Source organism: Pinus tabuliformis, chromosome 6, assembly GCF_031772625.1.
Source record: "Pinus tabuliformis cultivar Carrire ecotype Pingquan chromosome 6, CPIR1, whole genome shotgun sequence".
Lineage (NCBI taxonomy): Eukaryota > Viridiplantae > Streptophyta > Pinopsida > Pinales > Pinaceae > Pinus > Pinus tabuliformis.
In genome coordinates this window covers 1,055,834,225-1,055,857,039 of record NC_142292.1, presented here as the reverse complement: position 1 = coordinate 1,055,857,039, position 22,815 = coordinate 1,055,834,225, and positions in this window count along the sequence as shown.

Genomic DNA, 22,815 nt, shown 5'->3' with positions numbered 1-22,815 from the left:
GGTTAGGTTCCATAACATAAATAAATATTAATAGTATTAAAAATTGATTTGAAAAAATTATAAATTTATTTTTTCATTATTTATTTTGATTTAGTATTTTGGTTAAAAATAATTGGGAAAATCACCTTCTTTCGACCATACTTTGTTAGATTACATCTCTAATTGTATTTGTAATTTGTTTTGAGGTTCAATGACCAAATTTGTTTTTACATTCAGATTAGAGTTGATCAACAATCAATTTCATTCAACCGTTTGTAATCGTGTTAGGGTTGGTCAACGGTCAAAATGTCATTCAACGGTTTGTAATAGTGTTACATATTAACCACCATTGCCAACGCTTCATCAATTTTGTTTTCTGCAAGCTTTGAAGATATCTATTACCATTGCGACCTTTGAATCTATCTGTTATCAATCAAACTACGATCAATTTGTTATTAATTAAGCCAACTGCAATCTATTACCACTACTATTTTTGAAAGGATATGTGTAATCAATTGATCCATTCATAGCGATATGGGAGACAAGAGACACATTTATTGTGAGAAGGGTGATGTGGCCCAAGTCAGGAACTGTAAAAACTCTAAGAGCCAACGTACATCTAGAGTTTGCAATGTTTCAATTCTAGTGACTCTCTATATTTCAGTATTTTCTCTAATGCATGTGATGAGAGCTAATTCTTGCAAAAATTACAAAGATCACTATCGATAATTGTTACAGACTACCGAGAATTGTTACAGAGTACTGAGAATTATGGCAACAGTTGCAAAGACTAGTGTTATAGAGAATTGCAATGACTATTGATAATTGTTTAGAAAGCTTTCAATGGCTTTAATGAAGTATGTTTTCAAGCTTAATTGAATCGAAGAATCATCTAGGTTAAGTCTCAATAAACTTTCTGACTTGCGACTTATTTGCTTTCTTTACCCTCAGTAAACTTTTTGACTTGGGAGTTATTTTCTTTCGTTCTGGATTTTAGTATTTCAGACATGTTAGAGGATGTTTGAAGATTGATTTTTTACGAAAGTGTGAGGAGCATTATAAGCTCTAGATTTGTGGCTACTTTGAAAGTTGTATGTATGGATCTCCTCGGTAGCATGATGATGTTGCAACCAAAGTTCCAAGATTTTACAAAAATTTATATTTAACTAGGGTTATAAAGAACTATCACAATGCAATGCCTGAAAACCATGGAACAAATGTGGGAAAAATTGAAAATCCAACTTCCAGAGCTTCGTCGAATTGGGTTGGCCATGAAAATCGAAATCCATAGCACATGGTGATAAAGGATTACTCCATATAAGGCTTGGGTTTCTCCCATAAATCATATCAAGAAATTGAGACCCATACCTAATGATTAAAAACCTGCAAGGGAACTAAAATATTTCTCAGAGGCCAACCCTCCAGAGGCATTGTGATGTGATTTGAGGCATTTTTCGTGGCTGTATATGCCTCAAAGATTTACTTAGCACATAAAGTATGACCTTCTTCCTTTTATAATTTCCAATGACTTAGGAGACATATCTACTACTCAAAGCCACCTATTACCACTAACATCCGCAAAAATAAGACAATGATTTCATCAAGAGGTCATGTGTGATTGTTCCAGGAATCCTTCATGGGCATAAATGGTTAGAAGCTTCATTTAGGACCTAAAATTCATGTTTCCTCCCCTAGCCATGTATAGGGCCATAAGACTCACAACATAGTCTAGAAAATCCAAGTGGTACCCTACTTAGAGGAAAAGGACGCCCTCAATAGATTATTTGTGGTCGTTCAAAGTGTCATTCTTATCTGTAGAAGCTATTAAGATTTTTCAGGGACTAACACTTGGGTTTATTCCCCTGGGTATATAAAATTGTTGGAAATAATACTGAGAGGGGGGGTGAATCAGTATTATCAAATCAGATAAAACTTTTCAATTTCATACTCAGATTCATACACGCAGCTTAAGTTAAGGATATCAGCGTATATACGCGAATTCGTTAAGGGCAACTAGCGTACATGCAGTAATCTTATGATTCAGTTAGCTTATCTTCAGTAAATGCATCAGAACATTATTAACCATATTAACAGTAAACAGGTGCAGTATAACAGAACAGATCATCACACATAAGGCACACACATGAACACCATGATATAAGGTGGAAACCCAATGTGGGTGAAAACCACCTGCTGCAATTTGTTTCTATCTTCCTTTAATAAGAAACTTCTTTTACAATGTCCTGGTGCAGTCCTTTACCAGCACGCAGGCTACAACCTGCAGAGGGCTACAACCCTCTTAGTTCTTGTACTAGCCGATCCATTTACTAGTACGTGGGTGCCTGCCTACAAAATGCTCCAACCTTTACTCGTTCTCCAGCTGCTCCTGGAAGGGAGCTACAACCCCCTGGCTCTTGTACTGGCTGATATGTTTACCAGTACGTAGGCGCCAGCCTACTGAACTCTACGATCTTCCCAGGACCACGTTTCATACATTTTCATACTGGATCCATAAAACAACCTGCATCATCAATCTCTGAATCACCCAATACTGAATCACTGAAACCCTGTCAACAACATAGACAACATAACAATAACCAGATCCAACTTCATCTTCAAATATCATACATCACATTGTATACGCCACTTGGACAAACCCAACCTGCGCGTATACGCTCTTTTGCCAAAGACAACCTGCGTACAGATATGCAAATCCTAACTTATAATTCCGCAGCTATATCAGACATCAAAACATACCCAGATCATAACAATAAAAATGTGTCAATAGATCTAGTCTATCCACAGTCAAACCATATGAAGATAATCATTCCAAGCCTTGAGATCCCGTTCCATAGTTCATCATCCTCCACATGAGTGAAACCATGGTTCAGATCACCAACCCATAACCAGCATTTGGATCTCACACTTCATCAGATTTTCATTACTCACACGCACACTGTGGCCTAATGATCTTCTCCTTATATAGGTTTAGGCCTTTCATAATGTTATAGACATTTTTGTGCCTTACAGCATAGAGCATGATATGTCAATAATCTAAGGGATCCAAAGTCCCTAAACATGTTGTTCTTACCCTTAGAGGAACAAGGTCAGCAAACCACAGCACTGCAAATCAGTTCTCCACTGAAAAACACTCAAAAACAGGTCAGTTTTGGATCATTGCAGCTGCTCCACTAGGCATCTGCGCTGCATAGCAGGTACAACAAAGGCTACCTGCGTTGCATAGCAAGTAGAACAAAGGCTACCTGCGTTGGGCGTACTTGGACATGTGGAGGAATCTTTTTCTCAAAGTGCCAGTGCCCAGGAAGCTTCTAAAAAGACACTTGATGATAAGATTCGCCTAATGATGAGTTAAGAGCTTCTAAGACTCCAAGTGGAAGACAGAAACTCTGAGTGAAGAACTGAAGAACAACTGGAGTTGAAGAGGACAACAAGTCACACATCAAGCTGACTTATCTTCACTCCAAAACTCTATATAAGGATCTCATCCCATGGGATCTAAAGGCCGGAATTTTGTGCAAAGAATTGCTGTTGGTTTACAGTTGTGAGCATTGGGTGATTGCTTGAGGGAGGTGAAGAAGAGATTTCTCTCCGTCGGGAAGGTGATGCTGGATTGGACCTCTCATGGTTGTATCACCGCCTGAACCTTACTTCCATATATTAATAAAGCATTTGAGGTTCTTCTATTCGCATGTATTTCAATGGTGTATTGTCTTACTTGCGTCTTTGATTTATGCTAATCCTTGAATCGATTATGAATGCATGCCTCTTGTAGTTTCCTTTTCTTGTCTTATTTGCAGGATCTCGTGTAGCTGGGCCCGTGAAAAGACTTGGATCTGGAAGCAAGCGGCAAATGAAGGAGATTGGATCGACCATTTGCGCAAGACATCGGTAAGTGGATCTCTTCCTTCTATCTCTTGCATGTCATAAAGAAGAAACTTTAGATAGCTTTGCTTTCAGCTGTTGCTAAGGAACTGTCACCCTTAGAGTGGGTTAGGGTCATTCCGAGTTGGATACTTTCCCCCACAACAGACTGGCGACTCCACTGGGGATCGTGTCTTGTTGGTAGCTTGTGTTTCTTGCTATTCATTTCTTAAACAAAGGAGTACCGAATCGAACTGCATTCGAGTCCTTCAAATGCAAAGTAGAGGGCAGCTACTCTAGCCCAGTGCTGGGCATGTTTATGATTTGAAGAGCTGATCCACAAGGACTCTTTTTAGCTCTTTGTGATAGTGTTCATCTTCCTTTAATCATCCTCTAGAGTATACTTGACTGATAGCAACTGATTTGGCCAAAAACCGTTGATTTTTGAGCAAACTGTGACCCGGAATCTGAGAGAGGCGAGAGTTGTCTCATCAGTGCAGCTGCAACAAAGGCTACCTGCACTGCAACGCAGGTCCCGAAGGGGCTACCTGCGCTGCATCGCAGGTTGACAGTGCAACACCTGCGCTGATCCAGTTTTGCCTTGTGCAACTGGGATTCCCCACTGTCTGTTGCCCAGTTTTCGGTATTGTTTTTGTAGCCTGTTGTCAACCTGTATACCCAGCTGAAACCACTTCTCTTTGCCTTCATTCCACCTCAGTTGTATGAATAAACCTTGATTGTTCTTATTGTATTTCTTGCTGTCATTCACAGTTTCTCATAGCGAAAGTGAACTAGTCTTGCTATGACCTCTTGGATCTAGACCTATGAGAAAGTGTCGTTGTGATTCTGAGAGCTAGTTTATTGCTGTTCATAGCTGCTTGAGCATTTGCTTTCGTTATATGGTTCGAATTTCAGTATTTCTTGTGTTGAAACGAGTGAATCTTAAGGTGTTCTTTTGATAATTGGACAAACACTTGTTGCTTTCGCTTGAAATTGAATTCGAAATCATACAACAGCTTTCTTTTTGTAATACATCAACATTAAGGAAGAAGGAAAGAAATACTTGCATTGTGCATGTGCATTTTGACAGTTTGCATGCCGATTTAGGAAAAGTGCATCAGTGTGTGCTCTATGATCTGTTTGAAAAGATGATGTCTTTCTTTTCCTTCAGTAGTTAAGGTTTTCATAAGTTGAAAGAATTGAAAAAAAGCTTGCTTATCATTCTTAGACTGCATTTAGGAGTTGTATCATACATCACGTGGTGATCCATAAAGGCAAACTGCTAAGCAAGATCAACCTAAAAAGAACTGAATTTATCTAACAACGCTTTGAAACATAATGAAACACAGTAGAGGTCTAGGTAGAGACGTGAACCGACGTCGTTAAACATAGTGACTGTCGATCTCTACGAAGGTGGGTGATTCCTCCTGAGAGACGATAGCACTAATACGGACTTGTGCCCCCGCGTACCATCGCGTATATTGGGGGACCCCTATAGGAACAAAGCCTTTATCCATAGGAAGCCATGTCGGCCGCCCTACTGATCGCGATGTAGTGAACACAGCATTCACGAAGATCGACCACTCGTACCGTAAAACGTATTCTGTGGTTTCGCGAAAGGTTTGGCACACCCTCTGCCTAGAACTCCAGAGTAGTTTCTTTTGGCCTTTTTCAAACTCTATAACTGAAAAAGTCCATCCGAGCATTTGTCACTTCGGGCTCGTTAATACATCGAAGGAGACTAGAGTCATCTTTAGCTTTTTCTCGACTCTTAAAAAGTGAAAAAGCAAGTTGTGTCTAAAGCGTCGTCATAATAAAATTCATTTTAAACGGAACATAATCACCTCCTATTCCTGCGTTGATCTTCGAAGTTAGTCTTTTGGCATCGTAAGTTCTTGTAGAATCGCTAAAATCTTTTGTATAGACTCAAAATGTCTGAACAACCGTCAACATCTAGGACTGTGTCGTCCGACACAGCAACAGCAGAGCCTCCTGCTGCTACTCCAACGATGTTTGCTGGTATACCATCTGTCCCGGCAAATTGCCAACAACAAGCCGGAGTCCCATCAGGGACAACAATATGGTTAGTTCCTATTTCTTCATCCGGATTATCATCTGGTACTTCTTATGTTGAAACTCAACAAATTGATCCAATGTGTCTTCAAAGGCCAATTTACCCTTTAAGTACTGGATTTCCACCATGTGGAGGGCAGTATGCTCTTTCATTGTTCCCTCCCGGAGAACAACCATGTGGGAGTTTACAACAAAGTTCAGGTCAAACTGGAATCACATCTAGCGGTTGGGTACCAATACTGCCTCAACAATCAGGAGTTGCATATTCAATGCAACCAGTACACCCTGTGTCGAATATTCCCACCACACCTGCTACGATGAATGCGTCGCAAGTACAAGTGCTACCTATTTTAATACAACAACCTCTTGTCTCGGCGGCTCAATCACAATCTCAGGGTAGTGCCTCCTTATCTGGAGCGACTCAGGCTCGAACAAGTACTGTGACTCCTCATCTTGGTCAATCATCCAGTATTGGTCAACAACAAATGGTCCAACAACCAGAGCTGGTTCAATCTCAACAACCGCCATTCCAGCAATCATATCAAGGACCTGAGCAACAAGTCTTTGTAAGTAATGGGCAACCATGCTATAATGGTTATGCTCATCAACTTTGTCAAAGTTGTCAGCACTATGCTGGTCTGCAAAGACCCATTGCTCAGGCGATACCATCTTATCCTGGATATGCTTCGCCTAACCTGAACCAACAGTTGCCCTTTGTAGCAACTCTAGAATTGCCAGATCTAAACCGGCTGACGAATGATCCAATTGCTTATGCCCCTTGGTGGCCAGCGATTCCACATAAACTTCCATCGGACATTCCTAAATTCAATGGAAATCCAGGTGAAGACCCGTCGAATCACGTCATGACTTTTCATCTGTGGTGTTCATCGAACACTCTAAACGATGATTCGATAAGACTTCGCCTCTTCCAGAGGACATTGACAGGTCCAGCGGCTAAATGGTACATTGAATTGCCAAGAGCCTCTTTCGACAATTTCAGCTCCTTAGCCACGACTTTCTTAACCCATTTTCAATTACCGATAAGGTATGAAATGGGAACAGAACTCCTTACCAACTTCAAACAGACAACGACCACTCACATATCTGATCATATACATGAGTGGCGACGTCGTCGTAGGATGGTGAAAACTTACATTCCCGATCAGCTGTTAGCTGAATGGTTTATAAAGTCGTTACTTCCGGCTATAACGGAAGATGTGGCCAAGGGGGGAGTCGTAACAGAGGAGCAGGTCATTGCTCGTGCTCAATATCTGGACTTAGTATATACTCAGTCTGGCACGCTCTACGACAAAATACCTGACGCCCCCAGACCTGAATTTTCAATTCCTCCCCCTCCTAAATCGAATACTGACTCTCACGCCAGCAATGGCGTGACTGGCAAACGCAAAATTTCTAGTCAAAATGCAAATGAGGAACTTCTTGCCTCAGAAGTAAATGCCATGTCGACCGACAAGGGCAAACAACTGAAGCAACCAGGGGGCAAGAAGAAAAAGAAAAGGAAAGGGAAACCCCCGACAGGGTGTCATATATGCGATGAGGATCATTGGACGAAAGATTGTCCTCATATAGCTGAAGTTAAGAAACTCTTCAAGAGTTCAAAAACCCCAGCAGTATTGACTGATCTGTTTCCTAGTCCAAGACAAAATCTGGTTGCTAATCAAAATGCTTCCCGATCCCAAGTGCTTATGTTGTCCACCTCAAAGCAGCAAAATAATGCTTTGACAAGGAATAAAGATCACATGAATCCAAAGCAATTGAACAACAAGGCAAATAAACAACCTAGTAGTTCAACAACAACTTTGACCAAAGTTGTGCCACCCATCGTTCCTAAACCAATGATAAAGTCGCCAAAGGGAGTAGTACACAAATCGACATTTAATCCTCGTGAAAAAATAACACAGGATTACAATATAATAGAGGACCTGACCCAATCGTCGTCCGCTATGTCGACACTTGAGGTAGCGCAAAAATGCACCTCCCAAGAGTAAGCTTTATTATCAGCCATAGGTGGGATTGGCCCAATGGATTCCAATCTTGTGGCCTTTGATCATAAAGGATATGGCCCTCAACTAGCTTTCCTTATTCAAGTGAAAGCCCTCAACAAAACTGTTCATCGAACAATTATTGATGAGGGGGCATCTACATGTCTTATGTCGATGAGTTGCTGGAAAAATTTAGGCTCACCACCCTTGTCGAAATCGTCAACGACGTTAAAAGCATTTGATGGACGATCATACACTCCATACGAGATTTTAAATAACTTGCAAGTTGAACTGGGGGGCAAAACAGTAGAAGTTGATGTGGAAGTAATCGACGGAAACCTCGATTACAACATCCTACTGGGAAGGCCTTGGATATATGCCATGGCTGCAGTTGTGTCGACCTACTTCAGGAGGATTGTATTTCCTTTTCAAGGAAAAATTACAATCGTCGACCAACAAACATTTCTCCCCAACAGTTCTCAAGTTACGGGAAGCAGCACAATGATCCATGAAAGTAATCAATCGCTCCAAAATATTGGAGTAGGTCTCCTAAAAGACCCTGCCTTAATGGGTACTTTTGCCCTACCGCCGGCGAGTAATCTGGCGGAAGTAGCCACAGTGGAAACCTACAATATGAAATCTTCTATATCCAACGGATTCGGAAGATTCCTAAATATTTTGTCAGCATGGATCATCGCCCTAATGGAAATACTGTAAATACAGTGGGCTCCGAGGACGGTTCTTATCTCATGTCAACCTCGTTAAAAAATGAAACAAGGAGTCACGAGGATAGTTCTTTTACTATGTCAACCTCATTAAAAAATGAAACAAATCCCCTTTTCAAAATTCAAAGGTAAACCTTCATTCCAACCACCAAGTTGAATGCAATGAAGCTTGGGGGGCACCCTCCTTTGACATGCGTTATTATGATGCTGGGGGCATGCAAAAGAACGAGCAGTTTTGGCAAAGTTCATGCTCGTTAAAAAATAAACGCAAAACCGAGCAGTTTTAACGCGGAATTCATGCTCGTTAAAAAATAAACATAAGCATGTGAGCAAGCTTCCTCCAGAGTTCAAGCTCATCCAGAAAAAATGAACCGGTAAATAACCATTTGAGACCGTAAATTCATCAGCCATAAAAAGCCTTGGTCGTGTTTGCACCATCACCTCCACTTTTCATTTGGCCGATCATTCACATCCACTTGATTGTTTACCTATTTTGAGGAACAACTGCGAAGAGTGATTTCACCTAGCCATCCTTGTGACACTGCCGTGATTGGAAAATTCCAACCTGTACCTGGAATTTGCTGCTATCCCTGTTTATCACTCGTTCCTCAAAATACGAGTCTTCTTTGAGCTCTTTTCACTGACTCGTAAAATATGAAAAGTTTGCCGAGTTTTGGCCTTCTAGCTCGTTAAAAGGACCGGAAGAGCTATCCCTCCTCTAAATTTTAATCTTTTTGGACCTGAGGGATTATTTCACAAAAAGATCGAGCGCTTGTCTAGTTCGGCTCGATAAAGCTATCGAACATTCATCCCTTCTGTATTGTTTTATACTTTTTCGGACTTAAGGGATTAGATGACGAAAAAGGACCCCTGGAGTTCACTTTATGTACCCTTTTCAGACTCTCTAAAAATGAAAAGGACCGAGTTGTCTTTGTCGCTGGGCTCGTTAAAAATATTAGATAGCGACAAACTTGTCTATAGACGAGAACGAGTTTCCCTATCGCTAGGCTCGTTAAAACATAGCGATGGGCTTGCCCGAAGGGCAGGTTATAGAACAAGCATATGTTATCCTCCTCAAGCTTGACAAAAATAAAGAGGTACTGGTCAGAAATGACTGGGGAAAAATTGGGAAGAACCTCAAAGCTTAATGGTAGCAAGTCGCTCTTGAACATGACACTTTTGCCTCCGTAAATATCGGGTTGGGTTATTATCATTCACCGGTCCCTTCACCATGGTCTCGCCATACCATCCATACATGGGGTAATGCTACCGATCCATCACATCAGTGTCGTTATATGTTCAAGAGATGTCATTCAGAAAGTGTCAACCGGGTCCCATCCACTACCGTACATCATCTTTCATCCTTCCATGACCGCCACCCTGAATCATATTTCACAGATCGTTTTCACCATCATCACTAGCTCCGTTCCGTGTCACTGATGTGGGATTCATTAAGGCCCTCCTTTGACGGATCACTTCTTGTCGACATCAGCTCACTATCCAAGAAGTTGATCTAGGAACACCCCCTCAGTACTTTGAAGCTTGCATGCCTCAATGGCAAGTTTCTCATTCCCGGCGATAGGTATACATTAATGACCTTCGACCAGGAGACTTTGCGTGGTGTTCGATGTCAGATCCTATATTCACACCACGTGAATTGTGCTGCAGTACCTTGAGGGTCATCATCATTATCGGTGATTCCTCTCGCGCTTGTTAACAGTTTACATTATTGACTGGTAATCAAGCGATGTCTTTCCGTGTTCGACTTCAAGAAATTCTCACATGGATCGACTTGTACTAAAGTGAAGATCGGACAAGTTTGAAGACCCCGGATCTAGTTTCATCCATCCGGGCTGCGATATATATTCAGGAGATAAAAACATAGACATGTGCAGCAGATGAGCATCCTACTAAAAGGATGATAATTAAAAGCAGAGAATTATCCGTCTCTTATCAGACGATCGTCTGTTCATGTACGAAAAATGTATTTATAAAGCTGATCATGGGAAATGCCCGCATCAGCTAGATCATGAAAAGAAAGTATGAAAAGATAATGTACTGTATTGTATTTTGTTACAGGTCACCTCCCGACGATTGAATGAACTTCGGATCCTCCTAATAAAGCATTTCACCCGATAAACGACCTCATACTTTAGGGGGCAACTGTTATAGACATTTTTGTGCCTTACAGCATAGAGCATGAGATGTCAATAATCTAAGGGATCCAAAGTCCCTAAACATGTTGTTCTTACCCTTAGAGGAACAAGGTCAGCAAACCACAGCACTGCAAATCAGTTCTCCACTGAAAAACACTCAAAAACAGGTCAGTTTTGGATCATTGCAGCTGCTCCACTAGGCATCTGCGCTGCATAGCAGGTACAACAAAGGCTACCTGCGTTGCATAGCAAGTAGAACAAAGGCTACCTGCGTTGGGCGTACTTGGACATGTGGAGGAATCTTTTTCTCAAAGTGCCAGTGCCCAGGAAGCTTCTAAAAAGACACTTGATGATAAGATTCGCCTAATGATGAGTTAAGAGCTTCTAAGACTCCAAGTGGAAGACAGAAACTCCGAGTGAAGAACTGAAGAACAACTGGAGTTGAAGAGGACAACAAGTCACACATCAAGCTGACTTATCTTCACTCCAAAACTCTATATAAGGATCTCATCCCATGGGATCTAAAGGCCGGAATTTTGTGCAAAGAATTGTTGTTGGTTTACAGTTGTGAGCATTGGGTGATTGCTTGAGGGAGGTGAAGAAGAGATTTCTCTCCGTCGGGAAGGTGATGCTGGATTGGACCTCTCATGGTTGTATCACCGCCTGAACCTTACTTCCATATATTAATAAAGCATTTGAGGTTCTTCTATTCGCATGTGTTTCAATGGTGTATTGTCTTACTTGCGTCTTTGATTTATGCTAATCCTTGAATCGATTATGAATGCATGCCTCTTGTAGTTTCCTTTTCTTGTCTTATTTGCAAGATCTCGTGTAGCTGGGCCCGTGAAAAGACTTGGATCTGGAAGCAAGCGGCAAACGAAGGAGATTGGATCGACCATTTGCGCAAGACATCGGTAAGTGGATCTCTTCCTTCTATCTCTTGCATGTCATAAAGAAGAAACTTTAGATAGCTTTGCTTTCAGCTGTTGCTAAGGAACTGTCACCCTTAGAGTGGGTTAGGGTCATTCCGAGTTGGATACTTTCCCCCACAACACATAATACCACGGTCCAAAACCATAGTAAAACAATACCATCAACTCAATACTAGGGATCAACACGTCTGTCGAGATACTTTGGTCCAAAAACATAGGCTCAAGTACCGAGGACTAACTACCATGGACCAAAAGTAAGCTTTCCGACACGTACGCTCTTTTCCATTCATGAACCTGCGTGTATACCCTACTTGGTATATAGCGAACCTGCGTATACACGACTTGGTATATAGCGAACCTGCGTGTATACGCAACTTGGGCTTAATGAACCTGCGTATATGAATTTTCTCTTCTTCTTATAGTCTGATCATCAATTCCTTGCTGCTATCCTTCTGCACTATGATTTGTCATCAGTGTGATTTGCCATCAAGGACAACACTTGTCTCATAATGCCAACAATCTCCCCCTTTGGTCTTGATGGCAAAGCTAACTTGTCACACTTAGAACTTGATCTTCTTGTTCCTTTGAGCTGTCCTGCATCCCATGCATTTAGTCACATCTGTAGATTGATCTAGTTATATGTAATTGAGATGTTCTTCTATGAGAGGGTTGCCATCAAGTACAACACTTGTCTCATAATGCCAACAAAAATTTCCATAGACTCACACTTAATGTTCAAAAGCTCATAATATCAACCATCCCATCTAGAGACCAGGGATACCCTTGAAAGGTCCTCTATGATGGGTCAACATTTTGTTGATGTCCCTATAAGCTTCCTTTAGCATATTCTTGTTACACCTACCATGTGAATGTTGATTCAAAATAATGTGTTGGTTTGTTGTAGGAATGTGCACATGCTCTAAAAAATATTCACATTCCTTCCTTTTCTTGGTGGGAGTGAAAACTTTAATATATATGTGATGTTTTGGTTGCCTCAAATGTAGGTTCAAAATGACATACCTAGTGGGTTGGGTTGCAAATACATCAAAACATTCACTTTTTTGAATGCATCTCAATATCTCTATTTTCACATTATTTTTGTATAGGATACACAAATATGTTACACATGAAACTACACATGTATATAGAGTCCAATATGTTTAGATGCTCCATATATAATTGGAAAAAAATTAATATTTTTTAAACATTTTTTTTATATTGACATATATCAGGGTTTTAAAATACATAGATATTTTATTCCCACTATAACTTTTTATCACTTTAACCATTTTTAGAATAAGATATATTCTATACTAGTATAGGTTGAGATCTACAGTTGAAAAAAAAAGGTTAAATACATTAAGACCCTCATAACCCACACTGATGTAAGACCTTGTAATATCAAGGATATAACAAATTTCAAAATTTCAAAAATATAAAAATTAACACTATAAATTTAGAAAAAATAGCCTTGCATAATAACATAGCGTTTTCTATAATTCCACAAATATTTTAAATGAAATTCCATTATTTAAGTACTCAACACCTGCACTAATAGAAACATGTGCATTATATTTTGCATGAAAAGTAACATATCACTATTATAAAAACTCAGATTTCACATAGTCATACACAAATACCATAAATACAAAATATATATTTAGAAAGATAATTAAATTTCCTATCTTTTATGATTTTACGCCATATTAAAATCCATTATAAAATAGCCTTGAATCATCCCTCCAATTTAATAGGTTGATGTTTTTCTAGTTTTGCATTGCCAACAACCTATCATGGGACCATCATTAGCTTGTGCCCACCCTCAATTCTAGCGCATACACAATTTTGTTCCCATTTTTTATTTTCTATTCCTAGTGTATTTGTACGTCATTTGAAGAGAACACTTTGATGCCTACTTTGTTGTTCATATCCTTGTAATTTGGTTGTTGAATCATGGTTTTTGACCCCTACCATTACAATGGTGCTAGTCTTTTGGTGTCCTTATAGCTTTAGTTTTTTTTTTTGTATTAACAGTGGTGTTCATTATATGGCAAAAGAAAAAAAGTACTCAAATGTAAAAAGATGAAAAAAAAATATAAAATTATCAATTAAATGAGTTGAGTTTCATACTTGCTACTTATAAAAAATAAATGCTAAATTTGTAACAAAACTAACTCACAATAAATTTTGGTAAAAGCTATAGTGAACCTATTTAACGGGTTTATAAAATATAAATAATGTTATAAAAAATAAATACTAAATTTGCAAATAATTCAAGTGATAGTAAATATTGGTAAAAACTATGGTTAATAATTCAAAAAATATAAATAACTTTATGTAAAGTTAAATGAAATGCTAAAACTCCTTAAAAATATATATAAAAATGGAATTAGAATTTCTAAACAAATAATTTTATATATTATATTTTGAATAATATAAAATATGTTATCATAATCATAATTAAAAATTTTATTATAAAAAATTTAAAATATATTTTAAAATTTTTCAAAAAGTAATTTTAACATTTTGTTATATGTTATTTTCAAATTTATATTAAAAAAAATTGATTTTATAAACTTGAAAGGGTAGTTTCTTGGGTCGCGGTTTTATATATACGAAAAGATGATAATTTTTACTAGTATTTTAATAATAATTAAAAAATATGCTTACTTTTTATTTTTAAATTTCTTTAGCAATCTTTAGAATGTTTACAACACATCTCTTAAAGAAATTGGAATTAAAAAACATAAATCAATAGAGAAATGGGGGGTCGTAGTTTTGTCACTACTTAAAAATTTATGTGAAATATTAATGATATCTTTTAAAGAAAATGAATAAATTAGATAAAAAATATATATTAAATTTTAGAAAAAATATGACATGAAATTGAATTTAAATTGACATGTTTTGTCTTCTTTTACCACCACCTACTTTTTGATGATTTTGTAAATTTAAGAGTAAACATTCCAACTCCATTTATTTTTATAAAACTTCTTTGCCACAAAAAGGGAAAAAGGGATACACATTAACATGCTTTTACCCTTTCTATTGCTAGTGTATTTGTACGTCATTTGAAGAGAACACTTTGATGCCTACTTTGTTGTTCATACCCTTGTAATTTGGTTGTTGAATCATGGTTTTTGACCCCTACCATTACAATGGTGCTAGTCTTTTGGTGTCCTTCTAGCTTTAGATCTTTTTTTTTTTTTTTTACTTGTATTAACAGTGGTGTAGAACTACTCTTGTATTGTTTCATTATTTTTGTGATAATTAAGGAACGATATAATTGGTATTCATGTGTATGCAAGCTCTGAAATTAGTAAATGAATAAACCCTATTGTTTTTGGTGTAGATGATCTATGATGTAAACATGCCATGATCTTAGACAACATCTACATATATTACTACACGTCCTACGACTACATCATAGAGAAACAATGGGTCTTTCGGGAGTTGAATATTGATAAAAGTTGTGGGGTGTCTATGAGTGAGGTAGTTGGAGTAACTTTGGCATATTCCATGCATGGAATATCCTTATCTTTGGTGTATAAAGGCACACACTTAGGCTATAAACGAGATCTTATTTTGAGAGACATGATAAATCAATTTCCCAAGACAAAATGTATGGAGAATGACAATATCCCAATTCTGGAGAGGTTCTCCAGCCTTGACAATGAGAATGTAATGATGAAAACTATTTTCACCTTAGTTGAATCTCAGGTCCTCTATGACGAGTCAAAAATTTGTTGATGATCCTATAAGATTCCTTAAGCATATTTTTGTTACACCTACCATGTGAATGTTGATTCAAAATATTGTGTGTGTTTGTTGTAGGAATGTGCACATGCTCTCAAAAATATTCACATTCCTTCCTTTGTTTGGTGGGAGCAAAAACTTTATTATACATATGATATTTTGATCGCCTCAAATTTAGATTCAAAATTAAATACCTAGTGGTTTGGGTTGCAAATACATCAAAACATTCAGTTTTTTTTAATACATCTCAATATCACTATTTTCACATTATTTTTGTATAGGATACAAAATATGTCACACATGAAACTACACACGTATATAGAATCCAATATGTATAGATGCTCCATATATAAATGGAAAAAAATTAATATTTTTTTAACATTTTGTTTTTTTTTTTTTTTTTAATATTGACATATATGAGGGTCTTAAAATACATAAATATTTTATTCCCGCTATAACGTTTTATCACTTTAACCATTTTTAGAATAAGATATATTGTGTAATAGTATAGGTTGAGATGTACAATTGAAAAAAAAAGGTTTGATTATGTTAAGACCCTCTTAACCCACACTGATGTAAGACCTTGTAATATCAAGGATATAACAAATTTCAAATTTTAAAAATATAAAAAATAACATTATAAATTTAAAAAAGATAGTCTTTCATAGGAAATTGAGTTTTCTACAATTCCACAAATCTTTTAAAGGCAATTCCATTATTTAAGTACTCAACACCTACACTAATAGAAATATGTGCATTATATTTTGCATGAAAAATAACATATCACTATTATAAAAAATCAAATTTCACATAGTCATATACAAATACCGTAAATACAATGTATATATTTAGAAATATAATTAAATTTCCCATCTTTTATGATTTTACACCATATTAAAATCAATTGTAAAATAAACTTGAACCATCCCTCCAATTTAATAGGTTGACGTTTTTCCAGTTTTGCATTGCCAACAACCTATAATTTCAACCACAAATTATATTATATGAAATTTCAAATATTACAATTCCAGTTTACAAATTAATATTGGTTGGACTACAATTTACACAAGAAATATTGTTTCATCACTTTAGAATATTCTTGTTGTGTTTCCAATGCATTGCAAGTGAATTCACCAACTCTGAAGACTTGACCATCAATATCTATGTGTGTGTCTCATGCTAGATATTAGATTTAAGAGTATCACTATTCCAATTCTCTATTGGCTCCAAAATGACTTCCACTCCACCAAGACCCTGAATAACATCTGTTTAATAATTATTTAGATTCCACAACTTCCCATCATGTTACCGATGAGTCCACCAAAATGGATTTTGTTTCAACACCTGATATTGTTTAAATCTGTTCATACCCTGCAACCTTTGTCATAAGCTAGCGTGTGTCTATATTTTTGAAAGAGAGTATGAAGATGAGTAATACCTCTATCCCATGAATCTTGTAATATCCAAGCAAAATAAGTAAGTTTTGTAAACAAATTAGGTTCAATAATTATAAACAGAATACAATAGAAAGCATACCTCAAGATCCTCAAGAGTTAATAGTCTATTCTAAGCTTGCGCTTCCTGCCTATTTAAAGAATATTCAACCCAAACACATTGAGAGTCAATGATGTCACTCTTTAAGGGATGCCATAGACCATATTTCTATCTCAACACTCTATTTTGAACTTGCACTTTTAAAAGGCTTCAACTAGATAAAATTTACTACACTTACCTGTATATATTGATATAGATTTGGAATACGTTGTTTTTTTTGCAGTCACATAATCAACAATGGTGTGGTCGAGCACCAAATGCAAAATCCTAGAATAATTATTAATTCATATTCTAGAAAAAAAACTAAATCAAAAGAAATATTTTGAGTGCTCACAAACTAACAACATAAAACAAAAAAATTACCCGCTTAACATTATCAGATCTATTTTTTCAAAGAAATTTTCAAATTTTTTCGAAGGTATCACAACGCAATGACCTTCACTGTTATTCCATATATCCTGTAGATTATTGATTCCTTGACACCACTTATATACCAAAAGTTGAGGTGGCTCTAAATCTATAGGTTTGATACAGTTTGGAAAGAGATGGTGTTTGTCACCTTCATACCAAAGATATTGATCAAGTTATGCATCTGTAATTTTCTTACTACGTTCAATTCCATAGATAGGGAGCATATAGTTATACAAGTCCATAAATGTAATTCCCACTTGCAATGTGAAACACAACCAGTTATTAGAAACCCAGGCAGACAACATCTCAATGCCATTGATTTAGCATTTGGAAGTGATTAATTATAAAAATTACTTCTTTGAAGGCACGTTGTGCAAGAATATGATGTTTTATACATGATAATGCATCATGTGGATTATCTAGATCATTATAAGCTCTAGATTTATGGTTACTTTGAAAACTTTCTTCATGGCTATGCTCCGTATGATGATGGACGTTGTAGTAGAAGTACCAATATTATGCAAAAATTTATATTCAACGAGGGTTATAGAGAACTATCACAATGCAATGGCTAAAAAGCATGGAACAAATGTGGGAAAAAGTTGAAAATCCAACTTCCAGAGCTCTGCCGAATCGGGTCGGTCATGAAAATTTTGCTGGAACCATGGATATAACCTGCCCAAGAGAAGACAATATGAACCCATTTTCTTCTATTGTAGATACTCAAATTTCCATGGAACAAGTTGAAAGGGGTCATCATGGTTATTTTTTCAAAACAAAAAAATACACTTCACATATTTCAAAAGAATGATAAGGATGATGTCTATTTCTTCATTGAAGATCACGAACCAATACAACAACATAATGCCAACAATAATTTTCCAGAACACTATAATGCCAATACTATTTCTCCTAAAGGTGATCCGATTTTTGTAAAGGATTATGAGAAGAAAATATCAGAAATCTCCTCCCAAGGGATTCAACTACACCCACATGAATTCTGGTGGGTAAGTTGGGCAACTCTGTTAGTTGTGCAAGCATTAATATTAATATTGGTATTGCTAATGCATACAACTGATCAAAATATTGGAGGTGATTGTAGCCCATACAAAAGAAGAAATCGAAAACAAAAATCCACTTCATGCCCCGTAAAATGAGGATGCAATTCAGTGAGTATGGGAGGTTCATCAATTACGTAGATATCTCAGTCCCCAAAGAGATATGTTATACTCATCCCTTTGATATTTATTTTTTGTGTTTATGTTTGAATTCATTATAGTTAATTTGATACTTACAATTTTGTGTCTGTTTCCTTGACTTGATCAGGGTTCTCCAAGTAATATGAACATTGCAACCGAAGTTCTCCTGGATAGCATGATGAATGTTGCAACATAATTTCTAAGATTTTGCAAATATTTATATTCAAAGAGGGTTCTAGAGAACTACCCAAAAAATGCAAGGGCTGAAAACCATGGAACGAATATGTGAAAAATTAAAAAGCCAACTTAAAGTGCTCCACCGAATCGACATGGCCATGAAAATTTTATTCATTCCATGGATATTTTCCTAAGAGAAGACAATATGAACGCTTATTCTTTTGTATATTCTCAAGGTATTGAACATGACAGGGATCATGGTTTTTTTGTTTTTAAAAAGAAAAACAATACTTTACATATCTCAAAGGAATGATAGGGATCATGATTATTTATACATTGAAGATGAATCTTGATTCATAATTATCCAAATCTTGATCATATTTCTGCAGGGGATGAGTAGAACGGATTGTGGAAAGGCAAGAAAATATTAGAAATCTCCTCATATTTTCTAAAGAAGACAAAAAATGTAGAAATAAATTTACAAGATCTGCACATTAATGGCGTCTATGAAGGGCCTATATTTGAACTAAACCCACATAAATCCTAGTGGCTTATTTGGGAAAGTATATTAGTTGTGGAAATGTTAGTATTAATATTGCTGATGCATAAAGGAAGAAATCGTCCTAACAATATAAGCAAAAACATGGTAATAGAAAAAACATAAATCCACAACACAAATTTGGAGGTGATTATAGCACAATTCCCATAGAAAAATAGAAATCCATAGCACATGGGGATAGAGGCTTACTCCAACTAAGGCTTGAGTTTCTCCCATCAATCATATCAAGCACTTGAGACCCATACCTAATGGTTAAAAAACCTGTGAGGGAACTAAAATATTTCTTAGAGGCCAACCCTCCAGAGGCATTGTGTTGTGCTTTGAGGCATTTTTCGTGACTGTAGATGCCTCAAAGATTTACTTAGCACATAAAGCATGACCTTTTTCCTTGTATAATTTCCAATGACTTAGGAGACATATCTACTACTCAAAGCCACCTATTACCACTAACATCCATAACAATAGGACAATGATTTCATCAAGAGGCCATGTGTGATTGTTCAAGGAATCCTTCATGGGCATAAATGGTTAGAAGCTTCATCTAGGACCTAAAATTCATGTTTCCTCCACTAGCCATGTCCAGGGCCACAAGACTCACACCATATTCTCAAAAATCCAAGTGGTACCCTACTTAGAGGAAAAGGACACTCTCAATAGGTTATTTGTGGTGGTTCAAAGTGTCATTATTATCCGTAGAAGCTATTAAGATTTTTCCAGGGCTTAACACTTGGTTTTATTCCCCTGGGTATATAAAATTTCCATAGACTCACACCTAATGTTCAAAAACTCATAATGTCAACCATCCCATCTAGAGACCAAGGATGCACTTGAAAGGTCCTCTATGATGGGTCAACATTTTGTTGATGTCCCTAAAATCTTCCTTTAGCATATTCTTGTTACACCTACCATGTGAATGTTGATTCAAAATAATGTGTGTGTTTGTTGTAGGAATGTGCATGCACTTTAGAATGTGCACATGCTCTAAAAAAATATTCACATTCCTTCCTTTTCTTGATGGGAGCAAAAACTTTAATATACATGTGATGTTTTGGTTGCCTCAAATTTAGGTCCAAAATGACATACCTAGTGGTTGGGTTACAAATACATCAAAACATTCACTTTTTTGAATGCATCTCAATATCTCTATTTTCACATTATTTTTTTATAGGATACACAAATATGTCACACATGAAACTACACACGTATATAGAGTCCAATATGTATAGATGCTCCATATATAATTGGAAAAAAATTAATATTTTTTCTTAACATTTTTTTATATTGACATATATCAGGGTTTTAAAAAACATAGATATTTTATTCCCATATTAATTTTATCACTTTAATCATTTTTAGAATAATATATATTCTATAGTTGTATAGGTTGAGATCTACAATTGCAAAATAAAGGTTGACTACATTAAGACCCTCATAACCCACACTGATGAAAGACCTTGTAATATCAAGGATATAACAAATTTCAAAATTTCAAAAATATAAAATTAACATTATAAATTTAGAAAAAATAGCCTTGCATAAGAACATTTTGTTTTCTACAACTCTGCAAATCTATTAAATGAAATTACATTATTTAAGTACTCAAGACCTACACTAATAGAAACATGTGCATTATATTTTGCATGAAAAATAACATATCACTATTATAAAAACTCAAATTTCACATAGTCATACACAAATACCATAAATACAAAATATATATTTAGAAAGATAATTAAATTTCCTATCTTTTATGATTTTACGCCATATTAAAATCCATTGTAAAATAACCTTGAATCATCCCTTCAATTTAATAGGTCGATGTTTTTCTAGTTTTGCATTGCCAACAACCTATCATGATACCATCATTAGGTTGTGCCCAACCTCAATTCTAGCGCATACACACTTTTGTTCCCATTTTTTTATTTTCTATTCCTAGTGTATTTATACATCATTTGAAGAGAACACTTTGATGCCTACTTTGTTGTTCATACCTTTGTAATTTGGTTGTTGAATCATGGTTTTTCACCCCTGCCATTACAATGGTGCTAGTCTTTTGGTGTCCTTATAGCTTTAGTTTTCTTTTTTTTACTTGTATTAACAATGGTGTAGAACTACTCTTGTACTGTTTCATTATTTTTGTGATAATTAAGGAACAATATAATTGGTATTCATGTGTATGCAAGCTATAAAATTAGTAAAGGGATAAACCCTATTGTTTTTGGTGTAGATGATCTCTGATGTAAAGGTGCCATGATCTTAGACAACATCTACATATATTACTACACGTCCTCTGACTACATCATAGAGCAATAGTGGGTCTTTTGGGTGTTGAATATTGATAAAAGTTGTGGGGTGTCTATGAGTGAGGTAGTTGGAGTAACTTTGGCATATTCCATGGATGGCATATCCTTGTTTTCGGTGTAGAAAGGCACACACTTAGGCTATGAACGAGATCTCATTTTGAGAGACATGATAAATCAATTTCCGAAGACAAAATGTGTGGAGAATGACAATATCCCAATTCTGGAGAGGTTCTCCAACCTTGACAATGAAAATGTAATGATGAAAAATATTTTCACCTTAGTTGAATCTCAACATATGATAAACCTAGAAAGAAGTACTAACAATATTAGAGAAAGACAAACTTAAATTTTTTTTAATGATGTCAAATCCAAACCTACCAAGTTACTACTTATGGCATGGCAATTTTCATGAGCAAATGTGTATACGATTAGATATTTGAGAGCTTTATATGTAGAAAATATTAAAGAAGGATGTTTAATTTTGTTTTTTGGGTATTCCTGTAAATAAATAAATATATGTGTGTGTGTGTGGGGGGTAGGTTTAAATGTTGAATACTTCAGAATTTATAAATAGAAAATACTAAGGGATTTTTATTGTTGTAATTTTTTGAATATTTTCCTTATGCAATTTTTGAAAACATAAAACTTTATAATTATTTGATGTACTCTAATATAATTAAAGGAACCATTAGTGATCCCTTAAAACAAAGAAATATATAAAAATATAATATAAAATAATCTATAAAGCATGAGAGTATAATATATAATTTGCAATTTTTATTTATTTAAAATTTTATATATTAATTTATTGATTTTGGTTAAAAATATTATGAGTTTTATGATTATTTGATGTCATCCAAAATAGTTGAAAACTGTCACTTATATTATACCTTTCTTATAATTTAAATTTGTAATTTTGTTTGCTTTAAAATTTTGTGTATTTAAATGCCTTCTCTCTTTTTTTACTATAATTTATATTTTAAAAATTAAAATATAAAACTCAAAATGTGGATTATTTTTAACATATAAAACTCAAAATGTGGATTTTAAATGCATTGATAAATATTATTTTATAGATTTATTACATGAGAGAATAAACAAATTAA